Source organism: Mastigoproctus giganteus, chromosome 10, assembly GCF_048544385.1.
Source record: "Mastigoproctus giganteus isolate SK-2022 chromosome 10, ASM4854438v1, whole genome shotgun sequence".
NCBI classification, from domain to species: domain Eukaryota; kingdom Metazoa; phylum Arthropoda; class Arachnida; order Uropygi; family Thelyphonidae; genus Mastigoproctus; species Mastigoproctus giganteus.
In genome coordinates, this window is record NC_143584.1 from 58,991,039 (window position 1) to 59,006,168 (window position 15,130).

Genomic DNA, 15,130 nt, shown 5'->3' on the forward strand with positions numbered 1-15,130 from the left:
AAGGGTATTACTCTGTCTTGTTGCTTCTCTAACATGCTGCTGTAGAAAACAGTCATCCACTGCTGCTCCTTCCCACCTGGCTACGGAGGCGTCTGCATCCTTAAGTAGATCCCAAATCAATATGCTGTGATCAATGTTACCTTTTGATTATTTTATGTGCAAATTCTTAATGCATGAATTATCACAGTTATTAATCACATCAAGGGTATTACGCTGTCTTGTTGCTTCTCTAACATGCTGCTGTAGAAAACAGTCATCCAATTAAACCCCAAAAGTCTTGCTAGTGTATAAGTGACCAACCCACAAGTTCCAGTCAATATCTGGAAAGTTAAAATTGCTCATTATATGACATTCTGATTTATTGGCCCATTCTATTTCTCTGTATAGTTGTTCATTGTACTCATCAGATTTATACAGGCCTATAACATACTCCCACTCTCATTTCTGCTTTTTGAGTGCTAATATTACACCAAACTGACTCAACAATAAACTGGCTACCCCATCAACTGAATGCACTGCCTGATATTTTATGTGCTTGTCTTGTTGGCGCCTCCAGTAATGCAGACCCCTGGGGTGTTGTTTTTCACATAGTTACCCACAAGCTGCACAAACATGATGTGGTTCACACCACTGATACAATAAGGACTATTAACATACACTTGGGACAGAATAGCCAATAATATTCTTGACTTCCTCTACCCAAATGATGACCAAGCTCTCAGCCCCCAACAAACCAACATATGAAAATGATGCTGATGAAAATGAAAATGATGCTGTTGCAAATATAGAACCCCCTTTTACAATGAAAATATTAACAAGTGCACTAAGGAAAATAAATGCCCTGGACATGATGTAATTGAACCAGAAATAGTAAAAAATACTAGCCAAATATCAGTCCTAAATACTTCACTTGTACAACCGTTGTCTAAACAGAGATTTATTCCTCACTACATGGGAAAAAACTGGCAAATCTAAAATTAATTTTAAAGAACCCAGAGAAACTTTCAAATTACCCCAAATCATACAGGCCAATAACCTTGTTACGAGTTCTGGGCAAGGTGTTGGAAAGGCTTATCCTGCACTGCTTAGAAACTCATTATCTGAAGACAAACGTCCAATTGAACAAACAAACAAATCTAGCTTCAAACCTGGAGGCTGAACTAAACCTATAATTAGTGCACATGCAAGTATATATGCACCTGTTCTTACTCTTAGTTAACCTAACACAGCCCATGTATTTATTTGTTCAATGATGACATACAGCAGAGCCTGAAGACCCAGACACCTTGCTTTCCAGATTTCTGCATGTACCAATTGTAGCAGTGCAAGAATCACTTTCACCTCTCTGTGTGGCTGTAGTTAAGCTGTTAGTCTGTGCATCCCCCTCAAGCTATCAGTTTTCCGATCCACCTATCAGTGTCCCAATAGCATTAGCAAATATTCTTGCACCTCCTTCTATTTTAGCATATCTCATCCCTGGAAAAACAAGCACTGAGAAAAATTCTATCCCATGGGTCTTGCACATTCTCTCCATAGCTGAAGTGCTTGATAAGGCTCTCAACATGTACTCCCTCCTATTATGTCTGGCCAGAATTACAGACAGTTTCAAATTGAATCCTTACTCATGACTTTTTTCCAACAACATTGCCACCTGATTGTTAAGTAAGTCGTCAGATCTCACACTCTTAATATCATTAATGCCACCTTTTGTGCCTTTGTAAGATGATATGTGCTCCACAATATCATCTAATTTTGCTCCTTGTAGACGTACACTGATCCTATTCCATCTGTCCCTCTTGTAAATTACATTTCCTTGACAATAGAATCAGATACACTAATTAGGTGCCGTGGGCTAGTTAGCATATCTGATTGATTGTGACCAGAGCATTCTGAATTGGGTATTTCCACTATGTTGTCCGCCTGATGCACAAATGGAGCTCTGGTGTTGGGCTGGGAAACTGAGAGCATGAGTGTTCTCCCATTTTAAGTGCTTCCAGGGCATCCACCCAATTCTTCAAGCTTCCTAGGTAGCTCATCAGAATGCTGACTTGGCACCTATTTTCTTCACACTCTCTGCAACGAACACACACAAAGACATCCCTCCTGGCCACCTCACATTCTGTTCCAGAAATATCCACAAAATTGCACAAGTACCACATTTAGATAGGATGAGAGTTGTAGGAAGAATCACTCACTTCAGTTATCCCCTGGGCAAGCACTTAGCATTACTATTAGTAGAGGCATATGATGCAAAAAAGCAAGCTTATACAGCATCAGCCAAAGAAAAAAAAAAAAAACTTAAAACTTAAGCCTCTCTTAAGAAGAAAGGCTTAAGTTTGCAAATTACAGTAGGCACCAGTGAGGTGATCTGATAGAGGTGTATAAAGCCTTGAATGGTTTGAGCATGCTCAATCCTGATGGGATTCTTCCTCTTGCTCAGAATAATCACCTGAGAGGGCATAAATTCAAATTGAGGAAAGACAGATGTAGGATAGACGTGCGGAAATTTGCCTTTAGCCAGTGGGTAGTTGGCTGGTGGAACAGACTTCCATCCCTTGTCGTGGAAGCTGATAGCCTAAATAAGTTTAAGGCTCAGCTGGACAGGTATTTCGAACGAACAGAGGGGTGAAGTGGAAGTGGTTATTTTTTATCTATTTATTTATTATTTTTTTTTTTTTGGCTGATGCTACATAAGCTTGCTTTCTTGCATCAAATGGCTCTACTAATGCTAATGCTAATGCTAAAAAAAATCCTCCCCATTCATTTAACCCCCGCCCATTTACTCAAAATGCTTGTCTAGTTCTGCATTGAATTTTTTTAAGCTGTCAACTTCTACAATGAGAGATGGAAGTTTATTCCATCAATCAACCACACGCTGGCCAAAGGCAAATTTCTGCACATCTATTCTACAGCACACTTTCCTCAATTTGAATTTATGTCAGCTCAGGGAATTAATCTGGGCAAGAGAAAGAATCCAAAGAGCACTGGGCTTGTTCAAACCATTCAAGACCTTATACACCTCAATAAGATCACCTCGCAGGTGCCTAGTCTCCAAACAATGTAATTTGCAAAACTTAAGCCTTCCTTCATAAGAGCAACCCTTTGTTCCATTCATTAATTGTGTTGCCTACTTGTTACATCAGTTCTAAATCCTTCCTAGAATGAAGCCTCCAGACCTGTATACAGCACTCAAGGTGTGGCCTGACCAATGCCTTATACAAGGGGATAATCACCTCCTTATCCCTGCTAGAAAAATTCCTGTATATCATTGACAAGACACCATGAGCTACTCTTGCAGACCATCTGCACTTCTCAGAAAACTTCATATCTGACTGCATAATTGTCCCAATCCTTTTCATTCTTTGTGGTCCTCAGTGTAGTACCACACAGTTGATACGTTACTCTGGGGTTACGGCTACCCATATGCAGTACTTTACATTTGTCAATGTTAAACTTCAGTTGACCCTCCCAGCCCATCTGCTCAACATTTCTAGATCCTGTTGCAGTAGCGTACTGTCATTAGTGTCATTAACAGCCCTCCCAACTTTCATAAAATCTGCAAACTTAGACATTAAGCCTGATATACCTTCATCAATATTATTAATAAATACAGAAAACAACAATGGACCCAACACTGAACCCTGGGGGACAATAATCCACAAACAATAATCCACAAAGAGCAATATCCATTGATTGTAACTCTCTATCTTCTCTCACAAAACCATCCTTTTATTCATAGCAGCAACTTGCCCTTAATGCCACACTACTCCAATATGTGGCACCTTCGTAGCCAGGTGGGCAAGAATAGCAATGCATAGCACACGCTTCTTGATTAGACCAGGGTTCGAGTCCATGACCACCGAATACGGAGGATGCAGAAATGTCAGGGCATTTCTGCATCTTATGGCCTTAGTTGTTAATGCTCCAAAAAACACTACTACAATTTGTATAGCAGTCTTCCAGGTGCAACAGCATCAAATGCCCTTCTAAGATACAAATATATGATATCAAAATTATTCTTTGCATTCAGTTCCTTTGTGATCACATCATAATATCCAATCAAATTGATCAGACAGGACTTCCCCTTAAGATGCCCATTTTGTGTCGAACTATAACTGAAATCTTGTCTAGATGATCTTGTAGTGCTTCTTTAACCAGTGCCTCCTTCCCCAGACCAGAAATTAAACTAACAGGTCTGTAATTACTTGTGTCACCATTTGATCCTTCTTTGTGAACTGGGATCACATTTGCACTTCTCCAATCCATGGGTAACACTGCTGAGTCCAAGTAAACTATGATAATTATGGCTAAGGGTTTGCTTACTTCCATTGCTGCTGCTTTTAATATAACTGGATAGATCACATCCACCCCAAGTGCCTTATGTTTATTTTCAGCAATTTCTGCTCCACTTTGCACTCAGTTATTACAAAATCATTTAGCTCACTGCCAGAGTTTAATACACCTCAGGCATTCTCATCCCTGAATAACTCCTCATATGTAAATATTGATACAAAATACTCATTCAGGCTGTTAGCTACCTGATCATCAACAATTGAACCAATCTAATTCATTCTCTTCCTTCTAGAGTTTGCATAAGTAAAGAATTCTTTGCTGTTTTTCTTTGCATCCTTTGCCAAACGTTTCTCATAATCTGCCTTTGCCTGCCTAACCTCCTTTGTGACTTGGTTACAGACCAGCTTATATTTACCATAGGCTTCTGTGTCACCTGTTAATTTATATGTGTTCCATGCATTTTTCTTCTCTGCCATATTAATTAATTCATCTGACATCCATTTAGGACTAAACTTTGAACAATTTTTCTTAGTTGGTATGAAAAGTCTAGTAGTTTTCAAGATTAATTCTTTGAATGCTTCCCATTTAGAATTTGCTGTTGGTAACATCATCAGTTGGTCCCACAGAATAGAATTTAAAAACTGTCTCAGACTACCCTAATCACCTTTACGAAAGTAAAAACTCTTCCCTTTACCCCTGATGGTGTTACCTCTTTGAGTAAATCCCACATCAGGACACCGTGATTACTGCCACCTAGGGGTTCCTTTATCTGCAGATTCTTAATGCATTAGAATCACTACTGATAATCAGATCAAGAGTATCACTCCCTCTAGTTGTCTCCTGAACATGCTGCTGTAGAAAACAATCATCCAATAAATCCACAAATGTCTTCCTAGTGTGTGAGTGACCAACACACAAATTCCAGTCAATATCTGGGAAATTAAAATCCTCCATTATAAAATACTCTGATTTACTGGCCCACTCTCTTTCTCTGTTCACTTTTTTATTATTCTAATGAGAGTCATTAGGCCTATAGCACACTTCTACTCTCAGTTTTGCTTTCCTAGTGCTTATTTCACACCAAACTGACTCAACACTGCACTGTCCGCCCACATCAACTTGGCTGAACTTCCTTAGATTTTGTGTTTCTTAACTAATAGCATAACCCGTTTTTCCTTTCTATCCTGTCTATCCTTTCTGTACACATTGCACTCCACAAATTCCAATTCTGCATTCTTTATATCTGTGTGACACCATATCTCTGATATCCCAACAATATCTGCCTTTGATGTTTTGACCAACACCGCAAATTCATCTCTTCCATTGCTTTGAGCCTGATGTTTTTCTGCTCTAGTCTGTTGCATAATTTCCATTTAAATTCAATTTAATTTGAGAATAAAACAAGAAGTTAATAGACACCTGAATGCAATAATACATATTATGTATCAAGTTTATGTTATGCTACAAAGTTCATGCTATATGTTGTAATGTCATATTTTACAAATCACCCATAATATTACTATTATGTATAATTTTGTAAATATCCAATGTGATATATCGTAGAATGATGGATGGAGCAAGGGGATATAGTTTTTTCCTTGTTTTTTTTATTCTAGGCCAAATGTCTGTATCGACAAGCGTCTGTATGCCGCCAGGGTAAACTGTCTTTCAGGTATCCCCATAGCCAGAAATCACAGGGATGCAGATCTGCTGATCGGGCTGGCCAGAACTGCAGAAAGTCTCTAGAAATAATGCAATCATTTCTGAATGTTGAACAGAGCAGTTCCTTCTCTTGTCGACCAATGTGGGGAGAGGCACCATCTTGCAGAGCAGGAATAATGTGATCTATCAGAAGAGCACAGTACTGTGCACTAGTTACCGTACAACTTACCGGGGGTATGAGATGTAAACTCTTCAAAGAAAAAATGGTTCAATTATAAACTCTGCTGTGAATCCACACCACACCACACCATACTGTAATGTATAGACTTTTTAGTGGTCTTTCATGCACAGCAGATGGATGAGAAGTTCCCCATAATCGCAGTTTTTTGCATTTACAGCCCCATGAAGAGTGAAATGTGCCTCATCAGACCACAAGATCATTTGAGTTCATTTATCGTCAAGTATACACGAGCCAAAATCGTAGAACAAAGTCTATTTGTTGTTGCTGATCACAAGACTTTAGTTCTTGCACTACACGAATCTTGTACAGGAACCAGCGTAAAATTATTTGAATCACTTTATGCACAGTAGACCAAGGAAGGTTCAAGTCTCTTGACATACCTCTGGCACTACTGACTGGTAGTGTTTCACATTCTGACCTGGAGGCCATTGCAACCGCCACTTCATCCACTATCTCCATTCCGATATGTGATTGTCCCCTGCTTGGAATTACACCTAACTCCCCAGTCGCTTCAAATTTCTTTATTAGTTTTTGAAGCCCCACTGACATAAAAATTCCTTTACACAAACCTTCAGGTTTGTGTAAAGGAATTTTTATTTTCTGATATTCAGATTTCTGATATTCACATAGTGCTGGCATTAGCATTACTGTTATTCTGGTAGAGCAGTTTTACTAAAAGAGCACGTTCCTTTTTTGTAAGAGTCATAGTGATTATTGAAGGTGGTGTTGCCTTTCTGCTTTTATCTAACAGGATGTCATTTGCGTAAGCAGTGTGTCTTGAAGTAAATGACAACTTTTACATGTGCCACCATTTCCTCTGGTGGCAGAAATTTGAACTAATTTTTTTCTTCTACAATTCGCTTGCCCTTACCCTAAATGGCATTCCCACCGATTTTCACAGCACTAACTCTAACCGTTTTGACACTAGGGACTCCTGAATAGGGAAACTTATTTTATAACCGCCCGGTATGTCTTTCAACAGGATCCTTGTTACCAAAAATCTTTTCTTTTTTTGGTAGTAGTTTTCTCGATATACTCATATGGTGGCGCAAATTCCGTCCTTCCTTCTGATTTTATGTTTGGCTGTTCCGTGTTTTGATTGCACTGTTAAAACAAGTGACCAAATATAGGAAAATAATGGTAGATTTTATTGAAATGACCTATCGACACCAAAGTAAGGATGAACCTGACCAATGTGGTGTTTCTGTTCTGCTCTCCACAGGCATCACTGAAAACATGTAATTCTTTTATAGCTGGATCCATCTTCTGAATGTCTGTCCATTTTGGAGAGGCAACATGGGGACAAGCTTCATCTTGTTCCCATTTTGTCTGTGTAAAACTGAGCAGAATTCATTTTCATGTCATGTACACAAAACACATACAGCCAAAGTTTTTTCAAATAAAACATTTCTTGCACCAGCATTTTTGGGAGTAACTGATTCTGCATGGGGCTTAGAGGGGAACAGGTATCCTGTGTTTTATCAGACACTCAGCCTAAAACACTGATGGATCCAATATCTCTCTATTACAGAAGATTTAGGAGAAGTCCTGTTGGCCTGCCTCCCTAAAATCCACTCATGCACACCTTCTCGATGGTAAGCCCTGTTACGTCACTTAGGTGGCAACGAACGTGTAGAGTGGTTCTCTTCAAGACGCCTGGTCAGCGTGAAGAGGAAAAGACCAAACCCTCCAGCAATGAGAGCACAACAATACAAATGGCCCACAGTCCCCAGCAGCTTTCACTCTCCCTCTTACGGCAGCGAGAGGATCAGAGTGGAAGCAGAGGGTGCTAAGAATCTCTGGGTACGACCAGGCTGCCATGCACGGAAACTGAACTTGGCCTGTTATAACGTACGATCACTCATCGGTGAAGACAGGATATTAGAGCTGGAAAAGGAATTAGAAAATGTGAATTGAATTATCATCGGTTTGGCTGAAACAAGAAGAAGAAATGAATCACTTATAGTAGTAGTAGTAGTAGTAGTAGTAGTAGTGGCATGTGATGCAAGAAAGCAAATGTAAGAGCTTATGTAGCATCAGCCAAAAAAAAAAAATCACACCATTCCCTCCAAATGCCTGTCCAGTTCCTCCTTAAATTTATTCAAACTATCAACTTATACAATGACAGATGGAAGTTTGTTCCAGCAATTAACCACCCACTGGCTAAAGGCAAATTTCCGCACATCTAATCTACACCTGTCCTTTCTTAATTTGAATTTATGCCCCCTTAGGTTCGTAATCTGAACAAGTGGAAGGATCCCATCAGAATTCAGCGTGCTGAACCCATTCAAGGCCTTATACACCTCAATCAGATCACCGCGCAGGCGCCTAGTCTCCAGCCACTGCTTGACTTGGCGCATTATAGCCTTAGATGCTAATGCGCCATAAAACAAACAAACAAACAAACAAATCCAGCCACTGCAATTTGCAGAACTTAAGCCTCTCTTGATAAGAGGATCCCTTCATTCCCCTCACCAATCTTGTTGCCCTTCTCTGTACACGCTCAAGTAAATCTACATCCTTCCTAAAATGAGGCCTCCAGACCTGTACGCAGTACTCAAGGCGTGGCCTGACCATTGCTTTATACAGAGGGATAATCACCTCCTTTTCCCTGCTAGCAAAATTCCTATATATCATTGACAAAACCCCATGACCTGCCCTGGCAACCTGTCTGCATTGCTCAGAAAACTTCATATCCGCTTGCACAATTACTCCCAGGTCTTTTTCATTTTCTACCACCTTAAGTGTAGTACCACACAGTTGGTACGTTTCTCTGGGGTTACTTCTACCCATATGCAGTACTTTGCATTTGTCAAGGTTAAACTTCAGTTGCCACTTCTTAGCCCATCTGCCCAAATTATCTAGATCCTGTTGCAGTAGCACACTGCCATTACTGTCATTAACAACCCTGCCAACCTTCGTATCATCTGCTAACTTCGACACTAAGCCTGATATACCTTCATCAATATCATTGATAAATATACAAAACAACAGTGGACCCAACACCGAACCCCGTGGGACTCCACTAATAACATTAGTCCAAGAAGAGCAGCACCCATTGATTACCACCCTCTGTCTTCTCCCACTTAACCATCCTTTTATCCATTGTAGCAACTTACCCTTAATACCATTCTGCTCCAATTTGTACAATAGTCTTCCATGCGCAACAGTGTCAAAAGCTTTCCTGAAATCCAAATATATGATATCAAAATTATTTTTTGCATCCAGTTCCTTTGTAACCACATCATAATATCCTATCAAATTTGTCAGACAAGACTTTTCCTTAACAAACCCATGCTGTGTCTGAATTATTGCTGCAGTCTTGTTTAGATGATCCTGCAATGCATCTTTAACTAGCGACTCCATTATTTTACCCAGAACAGAAGTTAAACTAACTGGTCTGTACTTACTCGTGTCACCCTTCGATCCCCCTTTGTGAATTGGGGATACATATGCACATCTCCAGTCCGTGGGAACCTCCCCTGAGTCCAAGGATGCTCTCATAATTATGGCTAAGGGTTTGCTTAGTTGCTTTGCCGCCTCCTTTAATATAACTGGATAGATCCCATCCACCCCAGGTGCTTTTCTTACGTTTAACTTCAACAGTTTCTCTTCCACTTTGCTCTCAGTTATTACAAAATCATTAAGTATCCTGCTACAATTTGATAACCTTCTGCCATTTTCAAACCTTAATAATTCCTCACGTGTGAATGTAGATGCAAAATACTCATTCAGTTTGTTTGCTATCTGAGCAGGATCATCAACAGTCGAACCATCGATGTCAAGTGGAAATAAGTTTATCAAGCGGAAATCTGCTGTACACCAATGGAAACAGTGAAAGGAGTGACGGTGGAGTTGGGTTTCTGGTCCATAGAGATTTTAAAAACAACATTTTGGAATTCAAAAGTACATCAACAAGGGTGTCAAGACTAATATTCAAGATTTCTAAGAGGTACAACTAAAGATTATAATGATTTATGCACCAACATCGAGCCATGATGATGAAGAGGTTGAAGAAATGTACACCGAAATTGAGAGTCTTCTAGATGAGCAGAAAACCCACTACACTATTATTATGGGAGACTTCAATGCTAAGGTTGGAAAAAGGCAAAACAGCGCAGAAAGAGGAACTATAGGAAATTTTGGAATTGGTGAAAGAAATAAAAGAGGTGAAAGACTTGTGAAATTTGCAGAATCTCAAGGACTGTCAGTAATGAACACTTTTTTCAAGAAAAGGGTGAACAGAAAGTGGACATTGACAGTCCAAATGGATTAACAACTAATGAAATCGACTTCATCCTCACTAACAGAAGATATATTGTGAATGATGTTACCGTCCTGAATAAGGTAAATGTTGGAAGTGATCACAGAATGGTAAGATGTACACTTGATATAGATGTAGGAAAGGAAAGGAAAAAACTGACTCGAGTAAATAATACAAAGGTCTTTGAAATAACAGAGGAGGAGAAAAAGTAGTATGTACTGGAACTTAAGAACAAGTTTGAGCTTCTGCAGACTGCTCAGGACCAAGATATCGACGAGGAATATTACAACTTTCTGAAAGTGATAAAGCCCAAGAAACCTATAGAGAAACAGAAATCCAAAGAAGAAAAAATTAGTCAAGAAACACTTGTCATGATGAACCAAAGGCGTCAAATGAAGAGCAAGAAAAACACTGACAGGGAGAAAATTGAGTATACTGAGTTATGCAAAGCCATTAGAAAGAGACTCAGAGAGGACATAAGAAGATTTAACACAAGAAAAGTAGAACAAGCATTAAGGGAAAACAAAGGATTTAAATCAGCAGCCATGAGCAGTAATACAGAAAGACAAATGATACTGAAACTGAAGAATAGCGATGGTGTACTTATAAACAGCAGAGAAGGCATAATTCAAATAGCAGAAGACTGCTATAGAGAATTATACAAGGAGCAACGGAATGATACCAGCAGTGCTGAAGATCAATTGCAAAGTAGCAACACATACAACATACCCGATATTCTTCCTCATGAGGTAGAACATGCATTGAAGAAAATGAAGAATCGGAAAGCCCCGGGGGAAGATGAAGTTACTGTAGAGTTGTTAAAATTGGGAGGAAGAGACATAACACAAAAACTGGCAAGGCTCTTCACAAAGTGCATTAGAAAAGGTGTGATGCCTAAGCTGTGGAATAATGCAATCATAGTTTTGCTGCATAAGAAAGGAGATAAATCAGAAATTGGAAATTATAGACCAATTAGCTTGTTATCCCCATATCTACAAGTTATTCACAAGGGTCATTACTAACAGATTAGAAAGAATACTTGATGAGAATCAACCGAAACAGCAAGCTGGCTTTAGGACAGGATTCTCAACTATGGATCACCTTCACGTAATATCACAGCTAATGGAGAAAGCAAATGAATATAAAACACCATTATGCCTGGCATTTGTGGATATGAAAAGGCAATGTTTTGGGCACTGGAAAGACAAGGCATAGATACTCCATATATTATGATTTTGAAGAAAATATATGAGAGTGCTCCATCCTTTATTAGACTAGACAAAGACAGTAGCAAATTTAAAATTGAGAAAGGAGTTCGACACAATATCTCCGGAGCTGTTTACTGCTGCCCTTGACGAAGCTTTCAGAAGATTAGACTGGTCGCAGAAAGGAGTCAATGTGAATGGAGAGTACCTAAACCATTTACGATGTGCAGATGACATTGTGGTCATAAGCCACGATCCCAAAGAATTAGAGGAAAATCTTAATCAGTTATGCACAGTTAGTAAGGATTTTGGACTAAAGATGAATATGGCTAAAACAAAAGTAATGATGAACAAGTATTCCACGGAAAGGGAAATAATGATTGAAGGAGCAGTAATTGAAAAGGTGGAGTCATATACTTATCTGGGACAAGTTATTAGCTGTAATAATGATAAATGGCTGGAAGTCAAGAGAAGAATAAATTTTGGATGGATAGCATTCAGGAAATATAGTCACATACTGAAGAGCAATATCCCAGTTTGTCTGAAACGTAAAATAATGAACCAATGTATACTCCCCACCATGACTTATGGAAGTGAAACTTTGGCACTCACCAAAAGAATGGAAGAGAAGCTAAGAACTACACAGCGAAGAATGGAACAAATTATATTGGGAATCAGACTGTTAGATAAGAAGAGAAACACATGGATTAGGCAGCAAACTCAAGTAAAGGACATTCTTATCAAAACTAAAGAACTAAAATGGTCTTGGGCAGGACACATAGCTTGAAGACATGATGACAGATGGATTAAGAAAATAACAGAATGGTACCCAAGAGGAGATAGAAGAAAACCTGGAAGACAAAGGCGGAGATGGATAGATGAAATTCATGAGTTTTTGGGTAGTAAATGGATGGCCAGTGCTCAAAACAGAAGGAACTGGAAAGTTGCTGGAGAGGCTTTCATGTTGCAGTGGATTGAAAATGGCTGATGATGATGATGATGATTCTGCATATATTCAAAAACATGCCCTTGCTTCATCCCTTTCCATATACAAAGCCAACACTTCCTGTTGTTTCTTGTAAAATTTTTTGGCCGAGCACATGTGTATTATTTTTTCTGTAATTGCCACATGTTTAGCATTGTCATTTAAAAGGGGGCGATCTGATTTTGATTTCATGCTCCTCGCAAGTTGAGCAAATATCCAACTGAGGACTTCCAAAGCTATACACATGATTTTCACTATAATATCTATGGCAGAAATCGTACTTGACAGTATTAGCAAGATCAGGGTATTTATTATTATTAGCTGTATCGTGCAAGGAAGCCTGAGACTTATGCTTCACCAGCCAAAAAAAAAAAAAAAAAAAAAATTCTGAATTACTCTGAGAAAGAGAGTCAGAAGTAGAAGGAAATCACCAAGGAAAGAGAAGAATGATGATATCCTGCTCAGGACCCTGGGTGTGCCACACTCATACTCACCAGATGTGGGCCCCTGGGGTTAATTTTTTTTTCGTGCAATAGACCTCATACCTTGTGTTCGCATTAAAGCTGGTACTCTAAAATTTTACCACATTACTGCCATAGTGTGACTTCTTAAATGGAAATCCTTGAATATGCTCATCAATATTATTAACTATTTAGCTTGGTTGGGCTTATGTATGATTCTGATGCTCACCATACAAATCTATAGGTGACTTTCCTGCAGTAATTAGCAAAAGAGCTTTATTTTTTATAGCATACCAAATTGAGAAAGGCTCTTTACACACTTTTACTCTCTCTGTATCCATCAGTATGAAGTATATATATACTTTGTACATACTTTGAAGTATGTACGAAGTACTGTCCTGCCATTTTATAGAGAAATTTTATATCTATAGAGAAAACAGTGCAAATGTTGCTGAAGGGTAAGTTAAGTGAAAATCGTCCTCCCACTGTAAGGTTGTCTGGTGGAACTGTTCAATATGTCAGAGTGGTGAGGTATTTAGGTCTAATGCTTGAAGAGAGGTTATTCTTTATTGCACATGTTAAGTATCTCAAGAATAAAGTAAAATTATTGTACTCCAAGCTTAGGAGGGTCGTAAGGTGTGACTGGGGGATAAGAGGACGTTCTTTGAATTTGTTGTATAATTGTGTCTTTGTCCCCATTGTAACCTACGCCTCCGGAGCTTGGGTACATCGTGTAGAAAACTCTCTAATTAAAAAGCATCTAATACAAGTACAGCGTTTTGTGTTGTTGTCCATCACTAGGGCATGTCGGACCGTTTCGAATGATGCCTTGCAAGTGGTTGCAGGTAAATTGCCTGTATATTATGAAGTCTTAATGGCAGGAATGGTTTATTACATAAAGCATAATATTAGGAAAACCATTTTAAATGTGTCATCCTGTCCATTGGATAATTATGTTTATTCTCGTTCTGATATTAGAACAGAAAAGAAAAGAATAGTTTCAGAACTGATGGTGCAATGGCAGGAAAAATGGCATGAATCTGAGAAGGGCAGGCAAACTTACTCTTTTTTTTCCTATGGTAGATATTGTAAATACAAGAGTTAAACCATGGCTTCAGTTTGGAATGCGAGCTATGTTTCTGCTGACAGGACATGGGTTAGCACTCAGATTATTTGAGTTAGGGCTCAGAGACTCTGCCCTCTGTTCTTGCGGTGAGGTGGAGACTTCGAAGCATATAATGTTAGAATGTGTGCAGTATATGGATTATAGAAATCTGTTAGAAGCTTCAATTGGATCGATGGAGATGAATTGTCTAAGTGTCTTGTTCGCCACAAAAGTGAATTTTAAAAGTTTTAATCTTTATGTGGATGCAGTTTTTAAAAGAAGAGCGCGAATGCTAGAAAGTAGCCACCCGTCTCCACGAGGCAGGGATGGAACCGCCCTCATTAAGATATGTGGTTAAAAAAAAAAAATTAAAACTAGACATATTGTTTCTGAGGGCGGGTTAAGTGGTGTTTTTAAAAATTTTAGTTACATATTTTATCGATTGTTTAACAAAATTCTAATATTTGAACTCTGTTGCCATTTTTCGAGGACCCAATCCACGGATGTGCTCTTGCACCGGGAGTGGTTGGGTTATGGTATTTTGAATGTCCTGCCATTTTGTCCTGTTTCTTTCTTAGAACATTTTTGAGCTATATTTGAGCAGTGTATCAATCCCACAAGAAGTATGTCTTTTTGTTAATTCAACAAAAGACCTTTAACAACGTAAGGTTGTTAAACCTTACGTTGAACGGTGAACAATGAATCAAAAGTAAACAATCAAATGTTATGAGTGTTTCACACACAAGCGTGTGTGTGAAACAAGTTCTCATTGGAAACGTTACAAAAGGTATGTAAATATTAAATGCTTAGTACTGAGCTCTATTGATAATAAATAATAAATTTCTTGTTATGGTGATGCATTTTTTTTATTTTGTTGAAAAGGTTGTTAGTAATATTAGTTTGATTTAGTTTGA

General features: G+C 38.7%; 1 protein-coding gene across 2 annotated transcripts in view; it reads right to left on the bottom strand.

Annotated features, from left to right (window-relative positions):
* LOC150079048 (CD109 antigen-like) overlaps nucleotides 1–15,130 on the bottom strand; it is a 1,092,235-nt gene that overhangs the window by 257,638 nt on the left and 819,467 nt on the right. The window lies entirely within an intron of this gene.